Here is a 17,875-nt window from a genome sequence, read left to right as displayed (position 1 = left end):
TGTCATTTTCTGCTTGTGGGCCAAATTCAGCCCGTCGTTACAGTCAGCCCGTTTGTGGACTGTTAGTCTGTTGGGCCATTTTCATAGCATCACCAAATACGGCCTATTAACGGCCCGTTATGGTCAGCCCATAAAATGTACGATTTCCATTAAAGGCCCGTCTACGGCCCATTAAAGGCCCGTACAAGACCCATAAAAGAGTCGGCGACCCATGGATCCTACGAGACGTAGAAGGCCCATGGATCCTATGAGACGTAGAAGGCCCATGGATCCTACGAGACATACAAGGCCCATGGATCCTACGAGACGTAGAAGGCCCATGGATCCTACGAGACGTAGAAGGCCCATGGATCTGACGGCCCGTGAAGGGCCATGGTTGGGCGAGTTGGCCCCCGTTTGAACGATATAGCATATTCAAAGAATTATCCTACTCAATACTATCACCTCTAAAAAGCATGCACTATACAACAAAGAGATCAAGGCATAGAAAGGTAGAATAATCCTACACTATACAATAAAGAAATTACAGCCGATTATACCCACTGGGCATTATGGTTCGGTACAGGTGATAATAAAGCATACACAAACAACAAATTACATACACTGGGCAAATACAGCTCATACATCATGGACGCGCATCAACTTAAGTCCATTTGAACTATAATCTCTTCAGAAAATAGGATTGGCCGGATTCAGATAGCACAAATTTCAGTCTGCAAAATCTCCAATTCCTTCATGGTTACCTTAGTGTCTTGTTTCATTTTTTTGACTCCTGCATCTAATACCTGCATGTCCAGTCTCAGCTTGTTGATTATACATTGACAATCATGTACACATTGTCTTGCCACCTCTAGTTGATGCTCGAGAACATCAGCATATTCCAATTCCAATCCATAATCATTCGGTAACGGCCATGCCGCACTGCTCGCAGATCTTTGTGTTGATGTCACTTCATCCTGAAATGTTTCTGTAAGTACACATGACTAGGGCAAAAATATAGTTACAACAGTGAAGCGAACAAGACACTATTTTGTACTACATGGCAAAACAGGACTAACAATAATGTTACACGTCACTTTAGAAAAAAATGTTACACGTCATGAAGCATAAGCAGTTGATATTTTAAAAATTATAAAAAAGATAGTCTGTGCAGCCTGCATACAGAAATCCCTCTTAGCTCACCAGAGGAGCATGATGTTGGGGCCCAATCAAAAACACAGACAAGTTACAAATTTAGACAACACGTTGCGTATAAGTAAGCAAGCAGTTGGCCATTCTGTGCCTCAATTAAACTCTTAGGGAGCATAATGAACAACAGAGGGTTTCATACAAACATACTACATCAGGCAAAACTATGCAATCATTAGCGTAGTATAAACTAGATTGTGAGCCTCATGCAATAATAGTTGGTTAATAGACTTCAAAGGTTCAGGCACACTTCGGCAGAGTAATTAAATGGTAAGGCCTTTAATTATGTCAACTAATAGTGATATAAGTACCGAACATCAGGCATGATTATTTGGGCATCTCATTAACTGAGGACAAATAAAGCAATTGAAAAGAGAAAATTAACTATGCCTGAAACAAACAAGGAATTGAGCTGTTGAGTTGCATACAGTGACTTACCTTAGCAGGTTGAAGAGGCTCAGCGCAGCTCCTACTTCTCTTGCAAGGCTCCTTCCTAACATCTTGTACTTGGAAATCCTGAATCTTATCTTCCTTGCACCCCCTCTGCAAGGTGACACAAACTAGTTACTCGTCTCCTTGGAAGATAAATATGCATACTTTCCAGTTTGTGAACACAAAAGGATGAGATTATAACAAAACAACACCACATAATGAAACATGTCGCATCTCTTGCACTTGCACACAATGAAATGAGCATTTACTATGTCTGCACTATGTAAAAACTAGGCATACCTTCGAACTGGATCTCCAGGTACTCTTGGAGAGCCTACTGTAGTGTACAGCCAAACCTTTATGTCACCTATGAGTTAGACAAGGCCCCACTACAGCAGCCCTTAGTGTTTAAATCGTTGACAAGCTCTGTTAGAGTGTTAGGTCAAGAACAGCAAGTAATCAAAGCAAACAGTCCTAGTATGGCTGGCTGATGCAAACAAGCAATTGAACAGATGTGTGAGCAAATCTTACATATCAAGAAAAGAAGCAAAGAAGGAGGCTTAAAGACCATCACTTGACTGACCAGATTTAAGGGGCATTTAAACATCATGTGCAACGTATGAACTAACATAAACATTGCATATTCCAGATTCTACAATGGAATGCACATGTATTAGGTTATGCCATGTATGATGATGCCTAAATGTACAGATAGCAGGCAGGAGTGATTCATCATTGCACGCACAATTTTATTGCAGGTTAAGGGCCAGTTCGATTCCGCCTTTTCAGGGCATATTGTCAAAATAAGCCATAAAAGATGTAAAGAAGTCATTTTTGAGTTATGGGCTTGGGCTTAACTAATTTCGCTTTGGAGGGGGGTGTTTCGGGTAGAACCTCACTAAAAATTAAAGGAAAGGGGAATAGTGAAATGACTCTGTTGTCTGCCTATATTACACTCAAAATGCAACTACTGACGCCTGTGTCACACCTGACCCTCAAGTAAAAACAAACACGCAAGCATTCATTGCCCTGCCCGCTTGCATCTCCTCTCCCCTTTCCCTCTACCTCGATCCATTGCCTGCAGCACTAGGGTTCCTCCAGCGAGTCATCGCCACTGGTCCCATCTGGCCTGGTCCTCGACGATGCTATGTCCAGCTAGGCTACATGGCCGGCGGGTAGGGGCAAATCTCCTTGGCTGCTCCTCCCTCTGGCGCCGCCCCTCATTCTCATGGTCTCCAGCAGCTGCTCCACTTTGGTTCGTCCAACGCACTACTCCGGCGGGCGCTGCACAACTACGACTGATGCCACACTACGGCAGAAGGCACCTTATTCCCCCTCCCCTCCTCCCAGGCCATGGCCTTGAGGTGCTGTTGAAGGATGAGCTCATCCAACAAGGTCAGGATCCCCTATGATTTTTTGCCAAATTTTCATTCTGATCCACTATACGATGAATTGCTATGAGCTGCTTCTGTTGCTGCTATATGATGCATTACTATGAGCTGCTCCTGCTGCTGCTATATGATGAATTGCTATGAGCTGCTTCTGCTGTATGATGAGTTGCTATGAGCTGCTGCTGCTGCTATATGATGAATTGCTATGAGCTGCTCCTGCTATATGATGAGTTGCTACAAGCTGCTCCTGCTGCTGCTATATGATGAATTGCTATGAGCTGCTCCTGCTGCTGCTATATGATGAATTGCTATGAGCTGCTGCTGGTATATGATGAATTGCAGACTGCTGCTGCTGTATGATGAGTTGCTATGAGCTGCTGCTGCTATATGATGCTTTCAGGTGGTGCTGCTATACGATAATAACCAGCCACTTGGACCATCGAATTTCAATAAATAATTGTTCTTCATTTAAATGTGGGTCATGCGTTCTTTGTTTAAATTAGGCAATGGGACCTCTATGTAAAACATTGACCAAAGTAGATTGTGCCAAGTAGATGGTATCTTTGTATTTGCATTTTGAGCAAATAGTGATGGTCTGTTTTCCTATCATATTAATTACTACACTGGGTTCAATTTGTGATGTTTGCAAGTCAAATTAATTTCCATATGGGCAGCAAAATGAAAAAATATAATGCAATCTAGACTTTCCACCGATCATACCAAAGATAAGCTGAAAACGCAACGAAAAGAACTGGTTGGCTTATTACATGGAGCTTATATTCACATGTGCTTATTTTCTTAGGATAACTCGTAATAACTGTCCCTAAGAAACTTGGCTAATAGAACTGGCATACAAATAACATGTCACGATGATTGCAATGGAGGAGTGACGTACCATAGCACACTATATAGGCTCGCCGCTGCCTCTCCTTTTTTGCGATGTTCCATGAAATTGCTAGATACCTTGTACTTTTTCATTATGTAACCCTATCTGCAAGTTGACACGGCTAATTTCAGACATCTCTACATGATACTACATTGCATATCCCTTGCGCATATTTAAACCACCAATTAACGATTGTGTGCGTACCATAAACTAGCCATGACTCTGTATGCTGGACTAGCAGGCACTCTAAGGGAGCCTAATGTAGTGCACTGGAATTCCTACATGCCACCTACGATTTTGTGTAATGTACTGCCCCTATTCCTAAATAATGTCTTTGTAGAGATTCCAGTATGGACCACATACAGATGTATATAGATGCATTTTCGAGTGTAGATTCACTCATTTTGCTCTGTATGTAGCCTATAGTGGAATCTCTAGAAAGACTTATATTTAGGAACGGAGGTACGAGGTAGTATCATGTATGACATCTACATATCTAATTTAGCAGCCAGTAGTAGAAATCATTGTCTGCACAAAGGGATTACTGGTCGAAAACCCTAGCAAAGCACGCTGGCAGGCACAGAACAATACAAGAGAGAGAGAGACGCGCTTACAAGATCATAGCAATGCCTCAGTCCAGGATCTTGGTTGGCCAAGCTGTTAGATCCAGAAGAAACATCGTCCTTGTAGTTTTTGCCAGCTTCATAACAGGTAACAGCGACCGGTTAGTATATTTGAAGTACATCGGGCAGGTGATGCTGGATGGGTTTAAAGGTGACAAGTACCAAGGCCGTGGCGGGTGCTTGGCATCTCTCCAGACGGTGGGAATCAGGTTAGAAACATCGAGGGTGATGACGCTGTGCTGGCTGTCGGGGTCCGGTAAGGAGATCTAGAACCGTCAAGTAGTGTGTTTGTGGAGCGGCTCCGGTAGGGTGGACTACGGTGTGGGCGAAGCAGATCTGTGGCCGTGGACGAGGGCGTAGGTGAAGCTGCTCCGGTGGTTGGGTTAAGGATAGTGTCGACGACGCGGATCTGCGGCCGTGGACGGGGCGTCAGAAGCTGCTCCGGTGGTTGGGTTAAAGATGGTGTCGACGATGCGGATCTGCGGCCGTGGACGGGGCGTCAGAAGCTGCTCCGGTGGTTGGGTTAAGGATGGTGTCAACGATGCGGGTCTGCGACCGTGGACGGGGCGTGAGAGGCTGCTCCGGTAGTTGGGTTAAGGGTGGTGTCGACGATGCGGATCTGCGGCCATGGGCGGGGCGTCAGAAGCTTCTCCGGTAGGTTGGATGAGGGTGCGAGGAAGCGGATCTGAGGCCGTGGACTTGTGAGTTGGCAAAGCGGCCCCGATAGGGTTGAGAATGGTATAGGCGAAGCTACTCCGGTAGGGTTGACGATGGTGTCGGCGAAGCGGCTCCGGTAGGGTTGAGGAAGGTGTTGGCGAAGCGGCTCCGGTAGGGTTGAGGAAGGTGTCGGCGAAGAGGATCAGAGGCCGTCGACGGGGGCGTCGGTGGGGCGGCTCCGGGAGGTGTGGACGAAGCGTCTCCGGTGGGGAGTACGAATGAGCCGCTGCAGATGCGCGGCGGTTGACGAGAGTACCGGCGAAGCAGATCCGGCGCCATGGACAAGGCCGACACTGAATGGAATGTGGTACAGTGGTGGATGAGCAGTCTACTTGTTTCTAGGGGAGGTGGGAGGGGTAGATGCGGCCGCAGAAGCATATCCGGCGAGGTGGACGCCGCTGGCAGTGAATGGGCTATGGTACGCCGGTGGATGAGCAGTCTAGGGTTTCGAGAGGGGAGGGGAGAAAGGGCGATGAAGTACGGACGGTGTGATGTAAGATGCTCTGGTGCTGTGGAGTTAGTCGTTTTTGCGGGAGGGGGAGAGGAAATGGGTGTGCCATGTAGTGGGGGAATCGGAAGTTACCAAAGCAGCCCCGACCTATCATGTAAATGAGGGCGGTATTGTAACTGTTGGTCTCCGTGCACCAAGGACAAAAGGGGGATTTCGCATGCTAAAGACTAAGGTGGCGGAAATTTTAGAAGGAGGCGGGAGATTTTGCCGCCCGCGGGATTGTTCGTATCCAGGTTCAACTAATTTTGGACCGTGCTAGCGGGAAGGTCATGCTAGACTGTGTACACGGGGCACACGTCAGCAGTTAATAACTGGTGTGAAGTCCACCCCAGAAAAAAAGACAATAACTCGGGATGATGCGCCGATAATTTGGACGTTCACACGGGCACGGCCAATCGTACGGGTGTAGTGGCGCGTTCACAAAAAAAGGGATCGAACGCTCAGCCTATGTATTTCTCATGTAAATAGATAATTTAGTGACATTGGTTATTTACTTTAAACATAATGCATTGACGTGTTAGTGTAGAGGCGCACAAAAAGAAATGGATATTGTAGTCAGCTACTTAAAAGTGTTACCTCATATGATTACATAGTCTCCATTTCATAAATTGCGTACCCGTTCAATTCATATATGAATATTACATATATTACTTCAAAATAGAAACTTAAATCATCCAAGACTAATGAATTTGAATGCAAGAGTAACAATGGTGCATATACATGATAGCTACATTGGTTGTTTGAAGAAACATCACTGTAACTTTGGCATGCACAACTGAAAAGGTTTATTTAAATAAAAAATGTGATATGTGAGTGTCCAATCTTTATAGCGTTGAATCGATATTGTATCTTTGGCCACGATACGAAGTAGATATTGACTTATGTTCAAGCGATGTACGCCCACGATCGCTAGATAGTGATACGTGAATGAATTGTGCAATCTCTCTCACACGCATACATATCTCATTTCCCTGTGGGCATCGGAATCACACACTCGCACTTCATGTATTTCTCTTCCTCCGTCAGGGATAAATTCGTCTTTCTACCCCGTCCTACAAGTCTCTCACACAAAAACACACACGCTCTCTATGTCTAACACGCGCACCCCTTTAATTCCGCCCACCCACAGCCACTAATGTCTCAAAGTATAATAATGTCTCTCACACATATGCTATCTACCTATCCCTTAATATAGCTAGATATGTGTCACACAAACTCCTTCTCCCTACTAGCAAGATGCCCATGCGTTGCATGGAACATCAAGATGCATTTGTATGAGAAGTTTATCTTGTGGGAGAAAAGAATGAACGAGGGAATGCCTTATTTGCAAATGCGGAGAGGGGTGTGGGTATCTTTTTGCAAAATTTCCATAGTTTCCTTCCTGTCCGTCGGATATAAATCGGTGTGCCTCTGTGCCTAACGCGCACACTCTCGATACGTCTTTCTCTCCCCCCCCCCCAACAATGACAGCAGAAGGGTGACAACTCGATCTGATCATAATCTGTCAATTGGTTTCTCTCTCAAACATTGTGTCTCGGTGCCTCGCTCGGTAGCCCCCTCGATATGTAGACTTCTCGCGCGCGCACAGCTGTAGCGACGATGACGCTGAACCCAGTGTGCCTTGTTTTTACTGGCCTCATGTGATAGTTTTCACCCTGTTTTCTGTTAATTAACAAGGCAACCTTTTCTTTGTTACTACTAGTGAATCTGAAATCATTCGGGGCAGACATAAAATATATCACTTCAACCCAGTTATCGCAGCAACTATTTTAACAGAAATTAGCTAGCTGCCCGTGCGTTGCACGGAACATCAAGATGCATTTGTATGAGTTGTTTATCTTGTGAGAGAAAAGGTTGAACGAGGGAAGGCCTTATTTGCGAACGTGGAGAGACGTGTGGGTATATTTTTGCAAAATTGCCATAGTTTCTTTCCTATCCGTTAGATATAAATCCAACGGCCTATATTGCAGGATGGCATGCACAGCATCATCACCAACTCTGTTTTCTACTCCCTCCGTCCGAAAATACTTGTCATCAAAATGGATAAAAAGAGATGTATCTAAAACTAAAATACATCTAGATACAATACCTTTTATCCATTTTGATGACAAGTATTTCCGGACGGAGGGAGTATTTGTCTTTTTAGAGATTTCAACAAGTGACTATGACCGGACCTTACCAACATACTCAAAAAAGTAGTCCATAATTTTGATGTTACCCTCTTTTCTTGGCGGTGCAGTGCCATCTGGATACCTCATAAATAAATCAAGGACAAATCTAACCCCTTCCTGAAAAGACATACGGAGCAAAATGAGTGAATATACACTCTAAAATATGTCTACATACACATTCGTATGTGGTAGTGCATTTGAAATCTGAAAAAGACAAATATGTAGGAACGAATGGAGTATATATAAGAGTAGACATGGAGATATATCTCTAGCATGGTCTACAACAAAAATGTGCTGGGCTGGTTAGCGCCGGATGCTCGCAACGCGATGACATGAGTTCGAATTCTGTCTTTTAACTTTATATTTTTATATTATATATTACTCTACTTATTTAATATATACTTCTTTTGCTACTGTACTGACAGTGGAACCCACAGAGTACTTAGAATACAAGATTAAGGATGGACTTGTTACTTTTTAACTTTCTGTACGAAGCTGTAGCCACCCTGCAAGTCACGTGTACACTGTACATGCAATTAACTTTTTATAGAGGGACAATCATACAGGCAATTAACTCAAATGGATTGGATGTCACTCTATTATTTCCAGCATAAAGAGCATCTCCAACGGCAGCCGGCAAATTTCCTCCCGCTTCCTTAAGCGGAGGACGACATCAAACGCCAGCGGCATACATTTTTACAACTCTAACAAACCAGATGAAATTCGTGCAAACACGGACTGATTTCATATAAGCATGAAGGATTTCGTATAAAAAAGCCAGATCTTCATATAAACATGATGGATTTCATTACATTTACATGAACTAAGAGGTGCCAATCCGGCTCTCTTGTATAATTAATACTCCCTCCGTCCGGAAATACTTGTCCTAGAAATGTATGTATCTAGACTTATTTTAGTTCTAAATGGCCGCCCGCGGATCCCTTTGTCTTCCTCATGTCCGTCAGACACTTGCGGGGTCGACGAAGGTCCTCGGAAGAGACGAAGCAGAAAAGAAACCACCTGAATCCGCGGTCGTCGCCTCGGCGGTGGCCTTCATGGGTCCCAAGTGGCGGCGGCCTCCCGTGTTCTACTTCTCCTCGATGATGGCGACGGACACGGAGAAGCTGGCCACCGACTCGTCGCTCTCCACGCACCCGGCTTCTGTCTCTGCCTGCATGGCGCTGCCGCAGGCACGGGAGGCGCGCCCACAGACACGGGAGGCGCGGCCACCGCAGACACTTGTGGCGCGGTACGACGCGGCAGCGACGGCGCCCGTACCGGCGTGCTAGCCGCCGTGCCGGCGTGGAGCAACTCGCCACTCCTCATCGAGCTGAACTGGAGTGGCGAATTGCTGAACCACGCGCCTGCTTGGGGCGGCAACTGGCTCCGTCGGGCCAAGCGAGGTTGGTGAAGCACCGAGCGGCCTCACCCGTATCCGGAGGGCTCGGCGGGCCACCCAGCCAGGTAATATGCCGGAGAAAGGCTCATCGGAAGCCATCGAAGAGTGGCGAAAATGGTGAAGGAGGAGATGGGGGAGCGGCGGAGGGGTGCGATTCTTGCCCGCTGTCTGTCTGGCCTCGTGTAAATAGAGGGCGGATGGTAGGAGCTTGGCCGGCGTCTGGCCTTGTTTAAACTGAGGGCGGACGGGAGGAGCTCGGCCGGTGTTGCGTTTAATTCCGGCCCGCTCATGAACGGACATGTGGCAGGAGTAGGATTCTCGGTTTGCATGCGGGTTTAACGGAGGGGTTTAATGGAGGCGCCGGGCGTGCAGCGGGCGGCGCAGTACTATTCGATTTGACAGCAGTAATGAGCCGTCAAATCACAAAGGCCCTCGCCTCTCGTGAAACCGACCGAGCTAGACTGCCCCCCTCTAGCCTTTTAAAAAATGTATATACTCCACTTTTGTACAGTAGTAGTATCGATGGATTGCGCCATGGAGCAAAACTTGAAATTAAAAAAAAGGTGGTGCATATAGAGAGCGCTCGTCGCCAAATTATGCATATAGTACTATTAAAAAGGCTTGTCACAATAATGGTGTCCAGCACAAGTGCACAACCCACCCCTCAAATAAAACTAAGCACCCTGGAATTCTTTGACAAAACTAAACACCCTGAAATTCTTTGACAACTAAACTGCTGGCTATATGATGTTGGCCATATATATTGTACGTATATAATGTGAAGAAACGAGTGGTAGTACTATACCAACTAAAAGATGAAATGTAAGAAATACTAGTATGTACGTACTGAAGATTAATTAAGCACACCACACCCCTCAAATTAATTAAGCACACCTAAAATTAAACTTTGCAACTATTCCGGTAGACACTGCATTAGAACCACCATGAGCAATGACACTGCCACCTTACTCGGAGTCCTCGTCCACGTCCTCGACTTCGTCCTTGTCCCTCTTCCTCTTGGCCGATACTTCTTTGCTTGAACCGCACACTTGGCTGTTGGTCTTCATCCAACCCTTGTAGATATTGAAGCAAAGGTAGCCATCCATTGTAGCGTAGTGGATGTGGTCTATATCTAGTACATTCCGCTGCCATGCATGACGATGAAACGTGTATGGAGGTTTCTCCAGTTTACCGTACGAAGGATGAACCATGGCTCCTGCCAGGGTCAGCATTGAAGGCTGACGAGAGGACACCAGCCGATTCTTCTGGAGGTCGAAGGTGTTGCCTACAATGAGGCCTATCCGACGCAGGACTTCATTGTCGTTACCAAAGGCTACAGTAACGAATTTGACTAGGTTGCTCTCGAGGAAGTCCTTAAAATCCTGGCACTCAACGTCGGCATGGCATATGTGGTAGCCCAAGCATAAGTCATGCACGCAAACCTGGATCACGGCGGGCTTCTTCCTCTCTTCGTCCTTTAGATCCTTCTCTCGTCCCAGGACTATGGTGTACTCAACATCTAGCCCAGCGACCCTCTCATCATCTGAGTCTTCGAACATGCATCTGAAGCGAGAAAGGCATCCTTTCACCGTCGCGGAAGAACGGGTGTAGATGACGTCAAACTCATCGCCGGTGATGGTTCTAACCTTGTACTCACCACCGATCGGGGAGATTTGGGACCCCATGGATTTGGGAGGAGGGTTAGGATTAGTGGAACTGCCGTAATGTGAATGGACGGGACGACTAGGAGCGAACCGCCGTAGTATTGAAGGACGTGCGGGGACGAGTAGGAGCGAACTGCCAGCGTGCGAACGGCTGGGTAGTGGCTTTCCATTCCCCCATGATACGGGCTTCCGAGAGCCCTTCGATCTGAGATCGAACGGTTGCATGGCGTGATTCTAGACCTATGGGTGAATATCCTATCCTGGAGGGTTATTCTGCAAATTTTCAGCAACTTAGCATGCGACCGTTTGATCTCAGATCCAAGGGCTGCCAGCAGCCCGTATCGTGGTCGCGCCTACCACGACCGTCGCGTCGCTCGTGCGGTCGCGCCCTTGGAGATTTAACACGGTGCATTAGGCTATCTGATTTTGGCATGTCATACATAGTCATCACTTAGTCACTCATACTACAACAAGGTTTTGGCTATAAGGTTGGCTATAAGTGTATTTTTTTTACTTCTCTCTATCTCTTTCTTCGTACTCCCTCCGTCCCATAATATAAGAACGTTTTTGACACTAGTGTAGTGCCAAAAACATTCTTATATTATGGGACATAGGGAGTACTAGTATTTATTGCATTTGCGAAGGAGTGACCTCTTCCAATGAAATGGTGTTGCTAAGTTTGCTTCATTTAATTAGCTATAGACTCAAAATTGTCTTTTCACCTAGGTACACACGCTTAGCACCGTTTCTTCCTTGGGTCACCAAACTAGTCTCTCTCTTCTTGATTAACTTGCCACATCAGACTTTATGCCTATGTGGCAAGCTTAAGCACCTGTAGGAGCAAGTAAGTACAATAGTGCGCTTTACATGGCATTTTTGCATATGTGGAGGAAAGAGAGGCAAGGAAAAAGTGGAGAAGTGGGCTCTCATGCAAGAGCCAGCCTCTACTACATGGTGGAGCATTGGGAGAGGCACCTGTATGGAGGTGGTCAAGAATCGGGAGACTCACGCCGGTCGTAGCGCCGCAGTTAAAATGATAATGGCAAGTCAAATCACGGGGCCCCACCTGTCCAGCAGTAACTCGCTGTCAAATCACATAGCCCTACGTTTGCAGCAGCCTACTCCCTCGTCTTCTCGCGTCTCTGTCGAACCGACTAGGCGGAACTGCCCCGCCTACCGCGCAGGAAAAGCCCGCACAGTATACTCCCTCCGTCTAGGTGACCAAGCTGGAGAGGAAAACGAGAGAACTTGATGTTTAGTATTTGCTAAGGCTGGTTGTAATGGTACTAGCCTTAGCAATTTTGATGAGGTGTCATAGAATTAAATGAAGAAAGAGAGAGAGAGTTGAGTACTATGTGTCATACCTGGCAATAAATAAAGTACTACATGATACTAATATATGATACATGGCGTAGGAGTACTAAGTATTATTAATACAGTTTTGCTAGAACTCATCTAGATGAGATATAATTTGGTCTCATTCATCTTTTATAGCCATTGGATGTGATGCTATATAAGATGCGTGTGTGCTGACGTGGGTTGTATTTGTTCTTGTGCAACGAACTGACCACTGCATGTCATGTTTGATAGTCTCAAGTCATTAAAAGCATACAATCCCCACATCTCTTCTTGGTTGATTCCTCTATTTATGTCAAAAAATAAGAAACAACGTGAGAGTTAATGCACCACGCCTATGTGTTTACTATTTGGTTTTCGTAAGATGACTTAATACTCACCTAGACGGAGGGAGTATTCTATTTGACAGCGGGCGGCGCAGTTCCCGATACGGCTTTAATGCAGACGAGGGAGGGAGTAGCGGTTCCCAATATGTTGAACGGCCAATGCATCCTCCTTCAATTAATGCATGAGGGAAGTAATGGGAGGAGGTCCGGGAAAAGAGGCTGCACAATGTGAACGCAACGCAGTTTGCCCTCATTGCCCTCATATAAAGGCGCCCCTCCATTCCAATGCATGTACCACATCGTACACACCTAAGCATTTGCCTAAGCACCTACACTAAGCGCAAAAGAGCTCACTCCAGACCCATGGCGGCGATGCACGTGAGCGGCCAGCGGCTGCGCCAGATGGTCCACGACGCCGGCCTGCGGCATGGTGCCGAGGATCGTCTCCAGACGGTGTTGGAGACCGGCTGGTGGATGGCCGCCGTCGATGCCAACTACGACTCTCAGTTGGACCAGATGATCGTTGCCACCAGCAACAAGTTCAACGTCCTCAAGAAGCTCGCGGACGACATCGCCCTACTCCTCCAGCCCGCGCGCCTGGGCTCCTCATTGCCTGCCACCCTAATCGGCCTCCATGGCCGGAACCTCTTTCAAGCACTGGTGGCCCTGCGACTGCCCGCCGACACCACGAAGAATGTCCACCTAGAGGTCACGCTCGCCGCGAGGCGCCTCGCCCTGCAAGAATTCGTCGACCTACACATCCACGTGTACGAGCAAATCGTGTACATAGGTATCTACAAGGCCAGTGAGGACGCTACGATGTTGGCCTTCCTCAACCGGCTAGAAGCCTTGGATGCCTTTGCTGAGAAGCACCTTGACCTCGCCACAAAAGCCGCCGCTCCTTAGCCACCGGTTGGTGGCCCGGCGCACTAAGTTGAAGAGGAGGAGGTCGTACGTTCGTGGATCCATCTTTCTTCTTGCCTTCTGTAACCACCACTGCGATCACATCATCGTGGCCTTAATTCTTATTGTGCTGTTGCATTCTCGTTCCAGTCAATACCGACATGTGCGATCCCTTTGCTTAATTATATGCATCACTGTAACTAGTACTCCATCTGTCAATTCATAAGTTGTGCTTACCTTTTCCATCAACTTCGTGCAACGCGCGGGCATCTTGCTAGAAACACTAGAATATGTCTATATAATCCGTATGTGATAGTCCATTTGAAATCTCAAAAAAGACAAATATTTAGGTACAGAGGGAGTAATATATTAGGAGTATATCAAAACAATAGTGATTTCTTTCAAGTTTGTGAACAAATACTACTATTATACTACTTTGGATCCGTCGCAACGCATGGGCACATTGCTGGTAAAAGGAAAAGGCCTGCCGCGTTCGCGTCGCACCCCCACATGCCCGGGAATCGGGAGTACAACACGGCCCGTCGTGTTGCCTAGCATTTTCACTTTCATGTGGGACCGCCGTTGAGCAAACCGACACCCCGCCCGCCGCCGAGTTGGAAAACAGAAACGAGGGGAAGATCTAGCTGTAGCACGGAAGCCAAGAAATTTGGTGTCAGACGGGGCTTGTTGACAGAGTAGGAGAATTCCGTACTAGTACTACTCCTACTAGTACCAAGTTTGTACTCCTAATACTATATTACTAGTACTACCACTATACAACTAGTAGGTACGTGCACGGCACAACATCGTAGGAACAAAAAACGGGAAGATCTTGTTTTGGGTGATTTATATTTTTTTCAATCAACGTAGTATGAATAATATGATGTGGGGGGCACCCATGAAGCTTATGTGGCTTGGTTGCATGGCTACGGAAGGTTAGAGAAAAATAAATAGATAATGTGTTTAGAGTGCACTCCACTAAATAGATATACTTTGGATCCATTGCAACGGACCGGCACATCTATATCTATACCCCCTATATAGTGTGTGAAAAACTTTGAAAGTTGGTCGTTGGATGAAGCCAATCTGATGATACAAAGATGGCAAATCCGAGCACTACTGGCCGTTGGATATCATCCACCAGATTATGCCACATGTATAATCTAGAAGACTCCATGGTTGAACTTAATTCATGACTAACTTTGCCACAACTAAGCTTAGGCAAAGTTATTAGTTCTTCAAAATGAGGAGCCACAAGTTGGCAAGCCTAAGGGAATCTTGCCACATTTTGTGTGTGTATGTCATGTCGGGCCTTAGTGTGGCTTGCCTAAGGTGTGGGTTGAACCAAACACTCACCTAAGTTAATCAAACTTGCCTAACCTTACATTCCACCAGATTTTGCCACATGTTAGAATCCAGAAAGCTCCACATGTAGAAGCATAATGCACAAACCACCAGAATCTCATGCGTGCAATGCACGTGTACCTTACTAGTACTAGTTGGTAGTAGTAAGAAACAAATTCCAGTTTTGGCACGAGCTCGTACTGCGGGAGCACCACAAGGCCTGCCGCAGGAGTTACATTTCCCTCTCGGGGCCCACGTGACCGAACTTCGGTGGCTTAGTGCCCGGCCTATGAGTCAATGACATGCGGACCTTAAATGCGGCTGGCCCACATGTCATTCTCATGGTGGTGGCGTGGTTCGCGACTCACTCGTTCGAGATGAATCGGCCGGTGGTGGTGTGGCCGTGGCGAGGGTGCCACAGCTGGGCGTCGGGGCGTTACGAGGCGTAGATGGCCACACCGGCGGGTACTACCTGTAGTACATAAGTACTCCAGCTGAGGATTGATGCCCGGGACGAAATGTGTCACAGCCGCTGGATGAAAATTCGATGGTGTGGGAGTACGGATCGGAGCACAGCAGCGGAGCAGGCAAACCGCGTCCAATCGGGTGTGTCTGTGGTAGAAAGTTGATGGTCGCCGCAGTTCAGCTGGCCCGCATGTCATGCACACAAAGGCAGAGGAGCGGTGGGGCCGAGAGGGATGAGGGGCACGTCGGGGGGACGAGGATCCCCTGACGCGAACAATCCTACCATTCTGTCACTGACATGTGGGACCCATAAGCATGGGTCCCACCTGTCAGCGAAGGAATGGCAGGGCAAGGCAGTGATAGCCACGTTAGAGGATCCATGTCCACATCGGGGGACGTCATGCCGTGGGTTGGAGCGGCGTCCTGGGAATCGCGTGTGGGTGTGGCAGTGGTAGAAACAAGAAACGTGATGGTCGCCGTGGTTCAACTTCCATGGACAAGCTGTCATGTCTGCTGACACATGTATATCAAAACTAGAGTGTTTATATTTCAAGCACGTGAACAAGTATTATTCTACTACTTTGGATCCATTGCAACGCACGGGCCAGCACATTGGTAGTAGTAGTGTCCATCTCTATCTCTAGAGGCCTTCCCTCGTTCATCCTTTTCTCTCACAAGATAAACTACTCATACAAATGCATCTTGATGTTACGTGGAACGCACGAGGATGTTTCCTTGGGGGTCTCTCCAGCGCGGCGTGGCCGTAGTTGCAAGTTGACGCCCCTTGAGATGCCGACGTTGAGGGGCACTCAGATTTCCTCCGATGAGCAGGTAAGATGAGTTTGATCACGTAGTAAATGCATTCTATAGACTACTTCCGTGTCCATTTCCTAATTCTCCCCATGCCCACTGTTTCACAGGTTAGGCTCGGTGCAAGTGGAGATTGTCTTGCATATGTATGGGAGGGTACCAACATCAATTTGCACAACATTTACAACGGTGACACCATTCCCGTAGAACCTTTGTCCAACATTGGGATCAGCCATGCAACGGGCCACCGCATGAATTGGTACAATGGAACCACAGTGAGATTGAATAAGATAGCACGAACCTTGCACATGGCGGTCAAAGGCGGACCATGATGTATGCGGCCGATTTGTTGCCGTACAAGTAGGAAGACGTTGTGCTCCTTTCTAACCGCATCTTCGCTGTGACAAACCAGGGGACTTATTTTGTATGGGACAGATCCTATGATATACTCCCTCTCTCCCAGTTTATTTGTTTCGAATCTTTTCATTTTATAAGTTTCAAATTCAAATTTAGAGCTCCCCATCACATGTTGAGATTACAATGTCCATTAAATTGTTGCGTGCATGTATAGTAAAGAAACAAATCTCGAGTTTGGCACGAGTTCGTGCTGCGGGAGCACCACAAGCCCTGGCGCAGGAGTTACATTTCCCTCTCAGGGCCGTCGGGACAAAGCTTCAGCGCCTTACTACACCAACCTTTGAGTCAATAACATGTGGACTCGATAGGTGACTGGTCCACATGTAATGCTCCCATAGGCAGAGGGGCAATGGGGCCAAGAGGGGTGAGCCGCAGGTCGGGGGACGTGTGGTTTCATGGGTTCGAGCGGCGTCGTGGGAATCGCAGGTGGCTGTGGTAGAAACTTGATGCTCGCCGCAATTTAGGTGGCCCACATGTCATGCACACAAAGGCAGAGGGGCGGTGCGGCCGAGAGGGGTGAGGCGCACGTCGGTGGGCGTGGTGCCGTGGGTTGGAGAGGCGTCGTGGGAATCGCCGTAGTTGAACTTCCATGGACAAGCTGTCATGTCTACGGACACATGCACTGCATACCGATCACTGGAAGGAGTAGCAGAGAAAGCTATATATGCGGATAAATAGTTCCTTATAGTCAAGCGGACCCACGCGGACCCACGCTACTACTCTGTTCCAAAGACATGCACACCATCGAAATAGTCCATCTATATCAATATACACCGAGAGGGAATATTTTTTTACAAGAGATGAAATAGTTCATCCATCCATAATGCCCTCCTGCTGGTGCAACCTTTTCTTCTTCTTCTTCTTCTTCTTCTTCTTCTTCTTCTTCTCATTCTCTGTGGGAGATGGCTTCGCAACAAGCTCTTTGGACCTTGCAGCTATCTCAAAACTCACACGGGCATCGAGGGCAGCATATTTTATCCGCTCGTACGTCAACGGATAATTCTCCCATCCAGATGACCTTAATGCCACCGTCTCGTCACCCTTTTGAAGATTTGTACCGAGCACAAAATTTGCTATGTCGAATAGGGATGGTGTCTGTTTATCACAATCTTCTACAGGAATTTTGATTCTGGTTTGTAGGTCAGCGATGCTTTTCAAATCAAGGTTGTACGGCTCCAGCTTCTGTTTGTCCCCTTCGATGGCTGCCCCACAGAAGTATACGTCCTCCCGAGACAAGAAATCGTGAAGCTCACCTGGTATGGAGGGCGAGTG

Source organism: Aegilops tauschii, chromosome 1 (genome assembly GCF_002575655.3).
Source record: "Aegilops tauschii subsp. strangulata cultivar AL8/78 chromosome 1, Aet v6.0, whole genome shotgun sequence".
Classification (NCBI taxonomy): domain Eukaryota; kingdom Viridiplantae; phylum Streptophyta; class Magnoliopsida; order Poales; family Poaceae; genus Aegilops; species Aegilops tauschii.
The sequence above is the reverse complement of the archived record's forward strand: the minus strand, read 5'-3'. Positions refer to the sequence as shown.